The sequence below is a fragment of the Brachyhypopomus gauderio genome, chromosome 1 (assembly GCF_052324685.1).
Source record: "Brachyhypopomus gauderio isolate BG-103 chromosome 1, BGAUD_0.2, whole genome shotgun sequence".
Classification (NCBI taxonomy): Eukaryota; Metazoa; Chordata; class Actinopteri; order Gymnotiformes; family Hypopomidae; genus Brachyhypopomus; species Brachyhypopomus gauderio.
This window is the reverse complement of record NC_135211.1, coordinates 21,843,277-21,858,621: the sequence shown is the minus strand read 5'-3', so window position 1 is coordinate 21,858,621 and position 15,345 is coordinate 21,843,277. Positions and strand designations below refer to the sequence as shown.

The following is a 15,345-nucleotide window of genomic DNA, read 5'->3' as shown; positions in this document are numbered from 1 at the left end:
GAAGGGGTTAATGTATTTCTTTATTGTAGTCATTTGTGCTTGATAGAGACATTGGACGTACTATAAATTCTGTAAGTATTGCAGCAGTATATGGACAGTTGCACTTTATAAACTTCAGAATGTATTTACTTTTACCAGTACTTATTGTACTTTCTGTATGTTTTTTCTAAATAAAGATTTGTACATGTGTTCTCTGTTTGTTTCAGCACCACACACCATTAAGGCTTATCACATGCTTAAACTGTAATGTGGTTTGAATTTAGAATTTTGTGTTGAGGTAACATAATTATATTGGATGGAAACATTATGTAGAATTAATGAAAATGCTTTGAGTTGGATAAGCACAAGTAAATCTAATTCAACTCAAATCTAATTCAAATATCTGTTTGTTCAGAGAACCTTATTTATATATGAATGAATGAATGAATTGTTCAACTTGTATAGCGCCTTTCTAGAACCCAAGGACCCATATATGTTACTTTAAAGTACTTGAATTGGGTTAGGCAAACATTACTACTTTGATTTGGATTGGCAAAATTCAGTTGTTTCTCTGACTTTTTTTTTTTTTTTGCATTGAAAATATATTTTCAAATTGAAAAAACACAATTCCTTTGTGTGGAACCACTGTCCATGATTAAATTAAGTTCGTTCAAAGAATTTTTTTTCGAGTGTGAGCGTTTTCCTGAGGGCAGTTGCTGGAATAGATGGTGTCCAGGGTGGTAAGTGTCTTTCAGGCAGTAGCTAACCGTGACCATTAAACCTGGGCCCGCTAACGACAAGGAACATACACAATGGAAACACAAGTGATCAATGGAGGGAAACAAAACAACAACGAGGACTAGAGGTAAAACAAAGAACAAGAACCGGCATAAAGTGTATTAAGGAGAGAACGAGCAAAAGGGGACTTACTCACTAACAAACAATACAAGTTTAAACCAGAAAAGACTGTGTGGAGCAGGGAGGCAGGGCAACGAGGAGAACAATGTAAATAACTAAAACTAGAAGGGAGACAGATAACAGGAACAATAAACATGGAAACAGGGATTTCAAAATCACGAGCAAGAAAACAGAAGTACTCACACTACAAGACACACAATGACCGACACGGGAATGAAACAGCACAGCACAGGGATTATATACACTGAAAACAAGACGATGAAACGAGACTCAGGTGTGTGCACCAGAGGTGGGGACTCGAGTCACATGACTTGGACTCGAGTCAGACTCGAGTCATTAATATTAAGACTTTTGACTTGACTTGAAAAAATATTCAGAGACTTAGACTTGACTTGGACTTTTACACCAATAACTTGGGACTTGAATTGGACTTGAACCTGTTTACTTGCAAAGACTTGATTTTTTTTTTTACCCCAAATCTAAATTTTAAAACGCATATTAATATTTATAAAGTGCGCCCCATTAATTTCATTTCCGTCCTTCTGACGCAGACCGGCGTTACACCAGATTCTGTGACCGTCGAGTTTTGTGACCACAGGGGGCGCTATTTCACAGTTTCTGTTCAGAGGCACAAACGCTTTACGAATGCTACGTAAACTATGCTGATGCACTTTTCTTTACTCGTTTTGTTGGTGTCCACGAACCAAAATATGACAGATGTTTATATTTACATTTTATCGTCTCTTAATTACATAAATGTACTTAAACAAGATTTACCATCCCCTCACCATTGAGGCCAACAAAGAAATCATGAATGGGATATACAGGTGAGCCTTTTTAACTGGGGTCACCAATTCTGACGGCAGCCATCAGAATATGTGACCCCACTGAATCTCCAGGTAACAATAGTTCACCGTGACCCCACAATAACAGAAAACAATGAAAAAATAACCCTAACCTTTTATTAGTCTATATTTAAACATTTTATCCAAATGTTTAGAATAACCATTCGTAATGACAGCATCTTGCTTACGATGAAGCTTGCTATTTTCGTGTAAAATTATGTAACGAAACATTCTTGTTTAAGTACATTTATGTAATTAAGAGAAGATAAAATGTAAATGATCTGTCATCTTTTGGCTGGCGGACACCAACAAAACGAGTAAAGAAACGCATCAGCGTAGCATTCATAAAGCGTTGGTGCCTGTAAAAAAAAAAAAGACTCGAAAGGACTTGAAATTCCAAGCTTCAGACTTGGGACTTGACTTGACGGTTGCCTGTCTTGACTCGAGACTTGACTTGAGTTGACTGTCTTTGCTTGAGACTTGACTCGGGACTTGAGGATAAAGACTTGGACTTACTTGAGACTTGCAAAACACTGACTTGGTCCCACCTCTGGTGTGCACTAACGACAAGGGTGTGACATATTTACTTATTTTTTAATGAAACATTATGTAACGTTTAGGACGATAGGAGTGATGCAAATGCAAGATAGCGGGCTGATTTAAATAACTGAACTACTTTAATAAAGAAATAAGAAACACACAGGACAAAAGGAGCAGCAACATAAACACAACAAAGCGCGACACCTTGAGAACAAGTAACACGACTAGAGATTATAAATCTACACAAAACACGACCAGGTAAACGTTACCAGAACGAGTAGCAAAACGGTAGCACGCAGAGGGTCTACTACAAATCATGAGAGAGCAATACGAATACATGAGAAACTGGACACGAAGGTAAATACACAAAAGAGATGGCTACTGTTGCGCTTAACCTTTTCTTACCTTAGCGCAGCGTGTTCGTTGATTGCAAAAGAAAACATTACCAGTCTTGTCTTTATCTTTTTATTAAAAAATACACATAGGCCTATTAATTAATTTAATACAGAGATCTCTGGAGAGCTCACATTACCTAATCATGTCACCCCTTGTGCAGCTCTGAAGCTGTCTGCTCTCTTCACCATTATATATGCTTTCCTTCCTAAACATAGGAACTGCACATTCCATAGTTCAACCTACAGCTGTCTCTATTCTGGAAGCGAGGTCTTACTACCTGGCTTCACCACATAAGGTCACAGTGGGCCTCCTCTTACACATCCCATTTTTAGCCTACTGCAAACGCATGGAGTATTGGAAGTGGCACACAAGCGCTTACACCGACATTCTTACTAACAAACAACTTGATCAATAATATAATGTAAGCAAAACATATAGTGATTAATATTAGAGATTTGATTAATACTTTATGACTTCTCAAAATATATATGAATTATGATAAGCTGTTGATTCAATACTGTAATGTAAACAAACTATGAAGGGATTAAGATGAAAATCACAACACTACTATAAGCAATCAAGGTAACAGAACATAAGGGCTCTACAACATATCTGTACGTATGGGGAATATTAAAGGGGACAGGTTACGATGAACATCGAGGAAACAAAACTTAAGGGCGTACTCACACTAGGCACAGTTTGCTCGTTTTGTGCTGGGGCCCGGTTATCCCCCCTCCCCACTCCCCCTCTGGCCTGCACTCAAACTGCCTTCATCAAGCCGGCCCGAGCATGCTTACGTCATCACAACGCCACTTTATTTGGAAAAAAGCGCACTCGCGCAACACTATGGAGTTCCCAATTCTCTTTTTATTGTATTTTTGGAGCCGTTTTGGGAGTGCAGAAACACGATGCAAGCACAGATTTATCGATCATTTGTCATTTGCTGCCATGACTGTATAACGTGAGCGTTGCATCACTGACGTCATGTTTGAGTAACGGCAAAATGAACCAATCAGACGAGGCACCAAGCGGGCCTGGGCACGGATAGCGCTCACACTAGAAGCGAACTGTGCCCGCGTCCACGTGAATCATGCCCTGGCCGACCTCTTCAAGTGGGCCCGGGCACGGTTCGGAGCGATCACACTAGTCAAATGAACCATGCTTCGGCAGGGAACCGTGCCCGGGCCCAGATCACAGACCCTAGTGTGAGTACGCCCTAAGAGTAACATGACGTTACCTGAACGCAAAGGGTAATGCAAGGAGAGCAGGCTAAGTCGAACAGCAGGGGAACGTAAGGGCATAACATCACGAAAAACATACACAAACAATAGTCAGGAAAAAGGAGAAATGAGGCCACTTAACGGAAGATAGCAGGAATGTCACAGGAGGAAAAGGCACAGAGAACAGGTCCGTAGGAAAAGACATACAGACTAACAACAACCAAGAAATGACCGACAGGGAGCACATGATACGGCGAGGAATAAATACACGCAGGGTTGCCAGGTCCTACAAAAATATCCCGCACAAAATCTGTGTAAGACCTGCCCTTCAGAAGCCTAAAGTATCCCAAAGCCCAGGATTTTCAAACAAGCCCAATTTCGCGTGAAAACCGTGAACCTGGCAACTCTGAATACACGGAACCACTGGGAAATAACAAGACACAGGTGAGTAGGAACATTGGAGGCGTGGTAGACAAGAGGAAACCTAGGAAATGGAAAAACAAGGCGGCGCTAGGGTAGACAGACACGGGGCTGGGAAGAAGGCCGGAGGTGGACGTGACACATTAGAGAACATTACCAAAAAAAAAAGTCACCATCAGTACACAGTGCGCATATCGAACTTTGTCAGACAGGCACTGTGCAAAATGTCAAAAATATTTGTAATAAAATATGCCAGCCTGAAAATATCAAAACAATTTGCCACACAACAGCAAAAAAAATTATAAGTAAAGGTTCAAGTAACGGGGTTTAAAAAGCAAACAACAACAAAAAATGTTTATAGGTCTACTTACCGAGACGACGCGACACAACCAGAACGACAAACGGCTGAACTGTGTTTTTTTTTTTCGCGTGTTCAGCTCCGCTCATTTGGATTGTGCAACTACAGGATGTGATTTATTATTTATTTATTTATTTTATTTAGCTGACGCTTTTATCCAAAGCGACTTACAATACTACAAAATAGTAGTTACAATAAAATTCAGACTTGGCATAAAATGGATGATGGTGCAGTTATTAATGTGTAGTAAGGAAGATGCATATTGTTAATGCGCTCACATCATTAAAAAATATTTATTAACAGAAATTAGGATGATTTTATTTGACAAAAGACTATATATAATGAAAACAAAGACATTTCATGTAACAGCTAATTCTTAGCAGCATCCTTGGGCACCCCATGCAGTTAGAATGGTACATTCGACTATGACGTTCATAGTCGACTAGGGGTCCTTCGAATAGTTGAATCAGCGACTATTGCAGGTCACCCCTAGTATTTATGTATTTTATCTGTATGTATTTATCTGTATGCAGTAGCTTCTGACTTCTGTCAGTGATTCTACGCTCTCTGCTTTAATTTACTTTCCTCCAAAGACACTGATTCTCTAACCCAGCTAAGTGTCAACTTATTCTGTCATTCTCTTTCCCTACTAGTATTCATAAAGCTTGTTCTATTCCATAATGTGTCTGCCAGTTCCTGTATATGTATCCCATTTAGATACATATCTTAGATACCATCATACCATCGCAACACCAAGAACCTAATTTACCCACAACGGTCATCACAAATACAGTGACTGGAGGACTCTGGAATTGCCAATCTGCTGTCCAGAAGGCTGATTTCATCTCAGCTGTTGCATCCCTCCACTCACTACACTTCCTGGCTCTGACCAAAACCTGGATCACTCCAGAGAACTCTGCAACTCCGGCTGCTCTGTCCTCTGCCTTCTCATTCACTCATTCCCCACGGTGCCTTGAAAGAGGAGGTGACACATGTCTACTGTTATCTCCAGAGTGGTGTTTCGCCCAACTCTGCTTCTCAGCTCTTTCAATTCCTTCCACTCTTTTCGAGAATATGTCAAGAGATCTCCTTCTATTCATCTCAGCAATCATCAACAACTCCTTAGTTTTGGGTCATGTACCTACCATGTTCAAGATGGCAAGGATGGTACCAATCTTGAAAAAAGCAACACTTGACACCTCTGACATGAACAACTACAGACCAGTATCTTTCTTTTCTATCAAAAACTCTGGAATGAGCAGTCTATGACCAATTATCTCTCTTCCTCACCCAGAACCAACTCCATGATCCTAATCAGTCTGACTTCAAATGAGCACACTCGACCGAAACGGCCCTCAAAGCAGTGACAGAGAAGCTCTATGCTACCAAGGCTAACAAGCTATCATCAGTTTTAATTCTTCTAGATCTTTCTGCAGCCTTTGACACGGTCAACCACAACATCCTCCACTCTGTTCTTTCTAGTCTCAGCTCGGGACTCTTTCTAGTTACTGGCTCTGCTTGGAAATGGTTCCAGTCATATCTAGAAGACCCTTCCTATCAGGTAACATGGAGAGAATCCACATCCAATCCATGTAAACTCTCCACTGGAGTCCCTCAAGGCTCAGTCCTAGGCCCTCTTCTCTTTATATACTCGTTCCTTTGGTGACATTATTTTGTCTCATGGTTTCTCTCATCATTGCTATGCTGATAACACCCAGCTAATTCTTTCCTTACCTCATTCTGACACCCAGGTTTCTAGGCATATCTCTGCATGCTTGGCAGATATTGCTTCATGGATGACTGCTCACCACTTGAAGCTCAACCCTAGCAAAATTGAGCTTCTGTAGAGTCCAGGAACCCCAAACCCACACAACGACCTCACACTTTCCTTTGAGAACACCTTGTTAACACCATCAGAAACTGCTCGAAGCCTGGGTGTAACATTGGATAACCAGTTGTCCTTCTCAACACGTTTCAAAACTGACCCGATCCTGCAGATTTCTCCTCTGCAACATGCGGAGAATACGACCCTTCCTTTCACAGGAAGCTACTCAAGTGCTTGTGCAGTCTCCAGTCATCTCAAAGCTGAACTACTGCAATTCCCTACTTGCAGGTCTTCCTCTATGAGTCATCAGACCTCTACAACTAATTCAGAATGCTACAACACGACTGGTCTTCAATCTCCCCAAGTTCTCACATGTGACTCCTCTGCTACGCTCTTTTCACTGGCTTCCAGTAGCAGCACGCATCAGATATAAAACCTTGATGCTTGCTTACAAAGCCAAAAATGCCCTAGCCCCTCCCTATGTGATGTCCATGGTCAAAAGCCGATCCGTACAGCGAGCATTCCGAATCTAAAGCTTGGCTCGACTTGAAAGTCCACGCTTAAAGTGTCGTGGAAGACAAAGCCCCAGACTATTCTCTGTCCTGGCTCCAAGATGGTGGAACGATCTTCCATTAGCTGCTTGGACTGCAGAGTCTATTGCTGTCTTCAAGCGTAGACTGAAGACTCACCTGTTTGTTGAGTTCTTAAAAGAGCACTTACTCAGCAGATAACACTTGCCGTTGTTCTTAAATTGGATGTCTGTCTATGGTTACGTGTGCTTGTTGGTAAACATTTAACTTGCAAAACACTAGGTAATGACATTGATTCCTGTAGTTTAGTAGTAGTCTGACTCAAGGGTATCTTGAATTCTGGCCTATCTGTACTATTACCTAGGATGAATTCTGTGATCAGATGCAAAGCACTTTGTAAGTCGCTCTGGATAAGAGTGTCTGCTAAATGCCATAAATGTAAATTTAAAGTTTTTCCAAGTTTGTTTTGTACCAAGCCTTGTTCTGTGTCAGGAATGCCACCTGATCCTCCTTTATCAGCCTCACCTGCCCCTCATTACCACGCCCCCTTCAGCCTTACTTAAGCACTTCACCAGCACGTCTCCATCGCGAAGTATTGCCGACTCATGCCGCGTACCAAGCCTTTCTATATCCTGTCTGCTCTCCTGTGTTCTGACCCTCGCTTACGTCCCCGACCTTGTCTCCTGCCTAATCCCTCTGTACCTTCTGACTTCTGCTCCCCCGGTATGACCCTGGACTGTCCTGACCACGCCAAGAAAACGCTGTTACTACTGATCCTAGTACTCGTGATTCACCTGCCATTGTTTGTACCAGCGTCTCATTTCAATAAAAGCGGTGTTCTTCCACATTTGGATCCCTCTCTGCCTGTTCAATATGTTACAGAAATACTTCGCCTTCAAATGGATCCAGCAGAAGTAACCATCGCGACTCTCACTGAAACGGTCCGCCAACTCACGGATATCATACGGAGTCAGGGAATTAACATCGCTGCCCTTCAGGAAGCTGTCCGCCTCGTCACGACCTCCGCTTCTACCTCCGTGAGTGTTCCTGCAGCAGAACCGGAACGCTACGATGGATCTCCTGATCGCTGTCGGAATTTCCTCATGCAATGCTCCATATACTTCACGTATCATCCAGCCCGGTTCCAGGCCGAGTTACAGAGAGTCCACTTTATCCTGTCATTCCTCACGGGAGTAGCAGGTGCCTGGGGTACAGCGTTGTGGGAAAGTCAGGACCCTGCCCTCCAGTCGGAGAGTCAGTTCACCGCAGTGTTCCGGGCTGTTTTCGATCATCCCGCAGACGGACGTGATGTGGGAGACCGGCTCTACGAAATCAAACAAGAACAACGCAGTGCTGCCGATTATGCTAGGGAGTTTCGTACGCTAGCTGCAGGAAGCGGTTGGAGTGAATCGGCCTTGAAAACGGTTTTCCGCCGTGGTCTGCGAAACGACATCCAGGTTGAACTCGCCTGTCGTAGTGAAGCCCTCACTTTATCAGTTTCTCCAAGCGTCGATTAACGTGGACAAGTTGTTGTCAACTCACCGCTCCAGTAATACCGACGCTCCTGTCACTACGTCTGGTGCACCACCTTCCAACGTATGTGCTCCGAGTTGTCAGACGAGTTCGTGCAGCTGGGCAGGTCCCCATTGACATGCCGATTGTTACTGAGATATAGTCAAGTTAGCTTACCCGTACAAATATCTTGGGGCGGCATAAATACTCACCTGTCTGCGTTAGTTGATTCGGGTGTAGCGGGCGATTTCATAGACCAAGACCTCGCCTACCACCTACACCTTCCCACCGTACCTATAGATCCTCCCGTGAGAGTGAATTCACTGAATGGACAACCTATAGGAGAGGGTGTGATTACGCTGTGTACCTGCCCCGTAGAGTTGCGGGTAGGTCTGTTCCACAGTGAAATGAGAGAGTTCTTCCTTATATCCACGCCCCGAGACCCCGTCATACTTGGGTTTCTGTGGCTGTCAATGCACGACCCTGAAATCTCCTGGAAGAAGCGAGAACTCGTACGATGGAAGGGAAGTTGTCTTAGTAAGTGCATGCACCTACCACTCAGGTCCTCCTCGGTGGAAAGCCCCGACACTCCTCTCTCTGACGTCATCCCCGAGCAGTATCGCGCATTCGCTGACGTCTTCGACAAGGACAGTGCCTGTCGTCTGCCTCCTCATCGTCCCTGTGATTGCGCAATCGATCTCCTGCCTGGGGCTCTGCATAAGGGGTTTATTCGACCATCCACCTCCCCGGTTGCTGCTGGTTTCTTTTTCATCGAGAAGAAGGATGGGGGATTACGACCTTGTATTGACTATCGTGCCCTAAACGCCGTAACGACGAAAAATGCTTACCCTCTCCCCTTTATCACAGCCTCCCAAGAGCGTCTGATGGGGGCGAATATGTTCACCAAGCTGGACTTACGCAGCCTTTGTTACTGCCAGAGGGCACTATGAGTATCTTGTCATGCCATATGGACTAACCAACAGCCCCGCTGTGTTCCAAGCGTTTATGGATGACATTTTCCGTGACCTGATAGATGACTTCGTTTTCGTTTATATAGACGATATCCTGATTTATTTCCCGTCTGCTTCAGAGCATATCCGACACGTCTCTGCAGTCTTACAACGCCTTCGTGAGCATAATCTTTACGTGAAGGCGGAGAAATGTGAATTTCATCGCTCCTCGGTGACGTTTCTGGGATGTACGCTGTCCCCTGGCCAGATCTCCATGGATGCGCAGAAAGTAGAAGCTGTCTTAAACTGGCTGACCACTCATTCCACGAAAGAGCTGCAGCGATTCCTGGGGTTCGCTAACTTCTGTCGCCGTTTCATCCGAGGGTTCGGTGAGTTGGCTCCCCCTCTCACTAATCTCTTGAAAGGAGGGAGGAATCGGAAATTCACCTGGGCTGCTGAAGAGGAACAAGCATTCTCACTCCTCAAGAAGGCATTCACGTCAGCCCCCATTCTGCACCTTCCTGACCCCCAACTCCAGTTCATCGTGGAAGTCGACGCCTCCGAGGTCGGAGTGGGCGCTGTTCTCTCTCAGAGGCAGGGAAGCCCGCCGAAACTATACCCCTGCGCCTACTTCTCCAAAAAGCTGACCCCCGCGGAAATGAACTACGACGTGGGAGACCGGGAACTCCTGGCGATTAAACTCGCGCTCGAACAGTGGCGTCATTGGTTGGAGGGAGCGGAACACCCCTTCATTGTTTATACTGATCACAAGAACCTTGAATACCTGAAATCAGCCAGACGTCTAAACCCGCGACAAGCAAGGTGGGCACTGTTTTTCTCCCGGTTTCGTTTCACTGTCTCTTACAGACCCGGGTCAAAGAACATCAAAGCCGATGCCCTGTCACGGATCCACGAAAAGGACGAAGCAACTCATGAACCTGGACGTATTCTGCCGGAGTCCTGTTTCCTCGCAGCTATTCGCTGGGAAGTACAAGAGGACTTAGACGAGGCTTTGCGCACCGAACCCAGCCCGGTGGAATGTCCGGAGGGGAAACAATACGTGCCCGTATCCCTTCGGGGGCGCATCCTACAGCTCGCACACGATACGGCGGGCACTGGCCACCCAGGTATTACACGCACACAACACTTGATCTCTCAGCGTTACTGGTGGCCATCCTGGGAGGATGACATTCGTGATTATGTGCTGGCGTGTTCCGTTTGTGCTCAGACCCGTACTCCCCGTGCACTTCCAGCAGGAGAACTCCTTCCCTTACCCGTTCCTCACCGGCCATGGACGCACCTCGCGATTAACTTTGTGACAGATTTGCCCACATCGGGAGTTAATACTGTAGTTACGGTAATCGTAGATCGATTCTCTAAAATGTGCCGTCTCATTCCTTGCCCCAAATTACCCACTGCCATGGATACGGCTCTGACCCTCTTCCATTACGTATTCCGTATATATGGCTTACCCGAAGAGATCGTCTCAGATAGAGGGACACAGTTTACATCTTGAGTCTGGAAGCAGTTCTGCAAACTCCTTGGCATTACTGTCAGTCTGACTTCAGGCCACCACCCCCAGTCTAACGGAGAGGTTGAGCGTTACAATCAGGAGTTAGGGAGGTTTCTCCGACAATATTGCGTTTCTCAACACGACTGGCATAAATACCTCCCATGGGCAGAGTACGCCCGGAATTCCATTATACACACCGCAACCAAACTCACGCCCTTTCAATGTGTATACGGTTACCAATCTGCGTTTTTCCCGTGGGACAAGACACCAGCTGATGTCCCCGCCCTGGACGAATGGTTTAAACACAGTGCCCGTACCTGGAAGCTGGCGCATGTACACTTGCGGCGCGCTCTACACACACGCCGGCTCAATGCAAACCGTCGTCGTCTCCCCGCGTTGATTTATCACCCGGGACAGAGAGTATGGCTGTCGACACAGAACCTTAACTTGAAGCAACGATGTAAAAAACTCAGTCCACGGTACATCGGTCCATTTAAAGTGCTCAGCAGAGTTAACGCAGTTACCTACAAGCTTCTTTTGCCGTCACATTACCGTATTAACCCTGTCTTCCACGTCTCTCTCCTGAAACCGGTTCACTACAGCCCATTCACCGTGCCCCCTGTGTATGATAAACCTCCGGACCCTCTGGAGATCGACGGTCGTCCAGCGTACATCGTCCGAGAGCTTTTGGAGTCCCGACGCCGGCGAGGTGGTCTACAATATCTGGTGGATTGGGAGGGATATGGCCCCGAGGAACGGGCCTGGATTCCAGTGAGGGATGTCCTCTGCCCCACGATGATCGCGGATTTCCACGCTACACATCCTAACTTTCCTGCCCCCCGGCGCCGCGGTCGCCCCCCAACACGTCGTGGAGCGTCAGGTGCTGCTCCTTTGAGGGGGGGTGCTGTCAGGAATGCCACCTGATCCTCCTTTATCAGCCTCACCTGCCCCTCATTACCACGCCCCCTTCAGCCTTACTTAAGCACTTCACCAGCACGTCTCCATCGCGAAGTATTGCCGACTCATGCCGCGTACCAAGCCTTTCTATATCCTGTCTGCTCTCCTGTGTTCTGACCCTCGCTTACGTCCCCGACCTTGTCTCCTGCCTAATCCCTCTGTACCTTCTGACTTCTGCTCCCCCGGTATGACCCTGGACCGTCCTGACCACGCCAAGAAAACGCTGTTACTACTGATCCTAGTACTCGTGATTCACCTGCCATTGTTTGTACCAGCGTCTCATTTCAATAAAAGCGGTGTTCTTCCACATTTGGATCCCTCTCTGCCTGTTCAATACGTTACATTCTGGGTGTGTTCTTCTCTTTCATTGCAGATTTTTCCATGTATGGCGAGCTCTCACCAAAGAGCTTCAGACCAATTACAAAACAGCACAGTCCCTCATTATCAACACCAAAGACATCCATTACTACAACTGCCAGAATCATGAGCTAGTTGAATGGCCCACAGCCAGTGATGTCAGTAACGCGTTACTTAGTAACACGTTACTCTAATCTTACCACTTTTTTCGGTAACGCGCTACTATTTCCAGTCCAGTAATCAGATTAAAGTTACTTATCCAAATAACTGTGCGTTACTATTTATATTTTCCCTAGTAAAATATATATTTTTGCTTTCTTCTTGGCTCTGTTCTACTTTTGCGTCTGACCGTAGCACTCGACTCCGCACGCTGCGCGCGACCCTGTGAGAGCGCGAGCACGTTTTACAAGTCATTCTGTGCAGTGTCCTCCCGTAACGATATGTGGTAGAAACACCCCTCAAAAACAGGGGAAGGAACATTTACCTGATCAATTTTAATGTTGCTTTGTGTTCCATGTTTGAAAAGTGCTGGAATTTTGACTAACCTCGCCTACTTTAAAATGCTTGAAATTGTAATGGTATTTCGTTTCACAAGCTGTCTGACTGAACCGGGGTGGGTTTCCCGAAACGTTCATAGCGCTAAGTACTTCTTAACCTCGTACGTTTCATACGAGGTTACGAAGTACTTGGCGCTACGAACGTTTCGGGAAACCCACCCCAGTTCGCTTGTATTACTTTTACAAATAAATTTACAAATAATACCGCGCAGCTACACAAACGTAATGTCAGGAGATACTGTAGCGACTCCTACTCCTCACGGCGAGTCTTGCCCTTTAAGTGACACTGGGGGGGCGGAGCCTGCGCGCGCCAGGGTTGCGTTATCAATAAAGTTTCCCTCCTTGGGATTTTTGGATTAAGCAGTTTCTGCCTCGGTTACCAAACCTGCTTCAATACATTGTTACTGTTAAAAATGCACTTCCAATAAAGTGAGTATTGGAAAAATTTATTTTGCTGCTGAATGTAACTACTAAAGTAACTTGTAATCTAACGTAGTTACTTTTAAAATCAAGTAATATGTAACGTAATAAAAGGAGTAATCAGTAATCAGTAATCGGATTACTTTCTCAAGGTAACTTAGCCATCACTGCCCACAGCCCACAGTTGATTGGTTTCTGTCAATTAGTCATTGTAAAGTGTTGTCATGTAATATGGTTGCAGTGCTGAGGAACAACACTACTTATGAATGCAATAATAAATGTTCATCGTTGTTTCTCAAGGAACTATTGATCTGCATTATGCAGAACAGGGATCATTGATCAAAATGAAAAATCAGGAGACCAAAGCAACTTGGTAAATTCAATACATACAGATAATTTATTTATATAGCATATTTTTTATCTAGATCTAATAACTTGTGTTTATAGCTTGTGCAAATATCTTTCTTTTAATTGTAGGACCACTGCCATCGACTACCAAACCCCTCTAGCCTCTACTGTTGATTGTTGGCTTGTACCATTTGAGTTTGCCCTCTCTGACTTCACCGTGTTGCAGATGTAGTTTTATCAGAGGTGGGTAGAGTATTCAACAATTTTACTCAAGTAAAAGTACACTTACTTGAACCAAATGTTACTCAAGTAAAAGTAAAAGTATGCATCCCAAAAATTTACTTAAGTAAAAGTAAAAAAGTACTTTGATTAAAAGCTACTCAAGTAGTGAGTAAATGCATGAGTACTGTCTCGTGTCAGTAAATTACATCATGGGAAATTGAATTACGGGAAACAATGACTTTTAATGATAAAAGTAATTTATTATAAATAAATATTATATATATAAATTATTTATTATAAATAATATGTATTTTTGTTTGTTCCTAATTATTAGGCCTGTGTAACTTTAATGTGTTCCACAAAGGCACTAACTGATGAGACTGTCAGCCAATACGTGTAGCTACAACTTGACACCAACTGAATCAATTTGTAGCAGACTTAATGATCCTATATTGCTAGTGTGTGCAATCAGTGTGAGAACTGGTTTTTAGTATTGCACTGCGTTACATTTAATAATTACATCTTACAAACGTTATGCCTCAGAGATATAGCATTACACAAAATTATACATACAGCAAACGTATCGCATCGTGTTTCCTCATATTTGATGTTGAGTTCTTGTAGGCTGAAATGTCCACACGTTTGCAGACACAATTGGCAGCGCCAAGGTTGCAAACTCTCACGCATTGAGCGTGAGGAACACGCATTTGACTGTCTTCACACGCTTACACGCCACACATCCGATTTTCTCGCGCCGAAAAAAATCTAGTTTATTTACCTCTGATCCACATCTATGATTCAATGAGTTACTAGTTCGCTCTGGCGCCAACCACTGGCGATCGATTGATCGTGATATAATACTTAATTTGTGTCCATTTTACACCCCCCCGTCAACAATTTACGTTCACCACCCAAACCCCCACCCCCACCCCGGTTTAAAGCTCACTAAATGTGATCTTGAAAACTTGGCAACCCTGCAGCGCATTATATAGCTGTCCTTTTACACGTTTGTAATGTAAACATTGGCTGTATGTTATGGAGTCAAATTAGGTTCTTTAATGGTGACGAAAAAATAATATCGCAAATATAAGATTAGCATTTTGCATTTTACGTTCCTAATTTGTTTCTGCAATACTTTCCCTCTTTTGCGTTTCTTTCTTTTCTTTGCGTTTCACATTTTATGTTGCTGCTTTTTTTTTGCAATACTTTCTCCCTTTTGCGTTTCTTTCTTTAGTTTGCGCGTCACTGCTTTTCTTTGCGTCTCGCATTTTACGTTCATAATTTTTTTTTGCGCTTCTCTCTTTTCTTTGCTCCGGTTTTACCCTCTGTGTGGGGGCCGGGAAAGAGGCGTGGCCAAGAGCGAAAGGCGTGCTGTGAACGTTCAGCGTCATCAGTTGAACCGTCACACAGCGCGGCAATTTGGTTACTGGTATCATGGTAGACGGTCGCCCAGCTGGACCACAGGTATATGCGTGCAG

General features: G+C 44.3%; 1 long non-coding RNA gene across 1 annotated transcript; it reads left to right on the top strand.

The window, feature by feature from the left end:
* Positions 1-1,105: 1,105 nt before the first annotated feature.
* On the top strand, positions 1,106-13,866 carry LOC143512487 (uncharacterized). Its single transcript, XR_013130472.1, has 3 exons — positions 1,106-1,171; positions 13,598-13,670; positions 13,775-13,866. It is a non-coding gene; the product is annotated as an uncharacterized LOC143512487 (long non-coding RNA).
* The last annotated feature ends 1,479 nt before the right edge of the window (positions 13,867-15,345 follow it).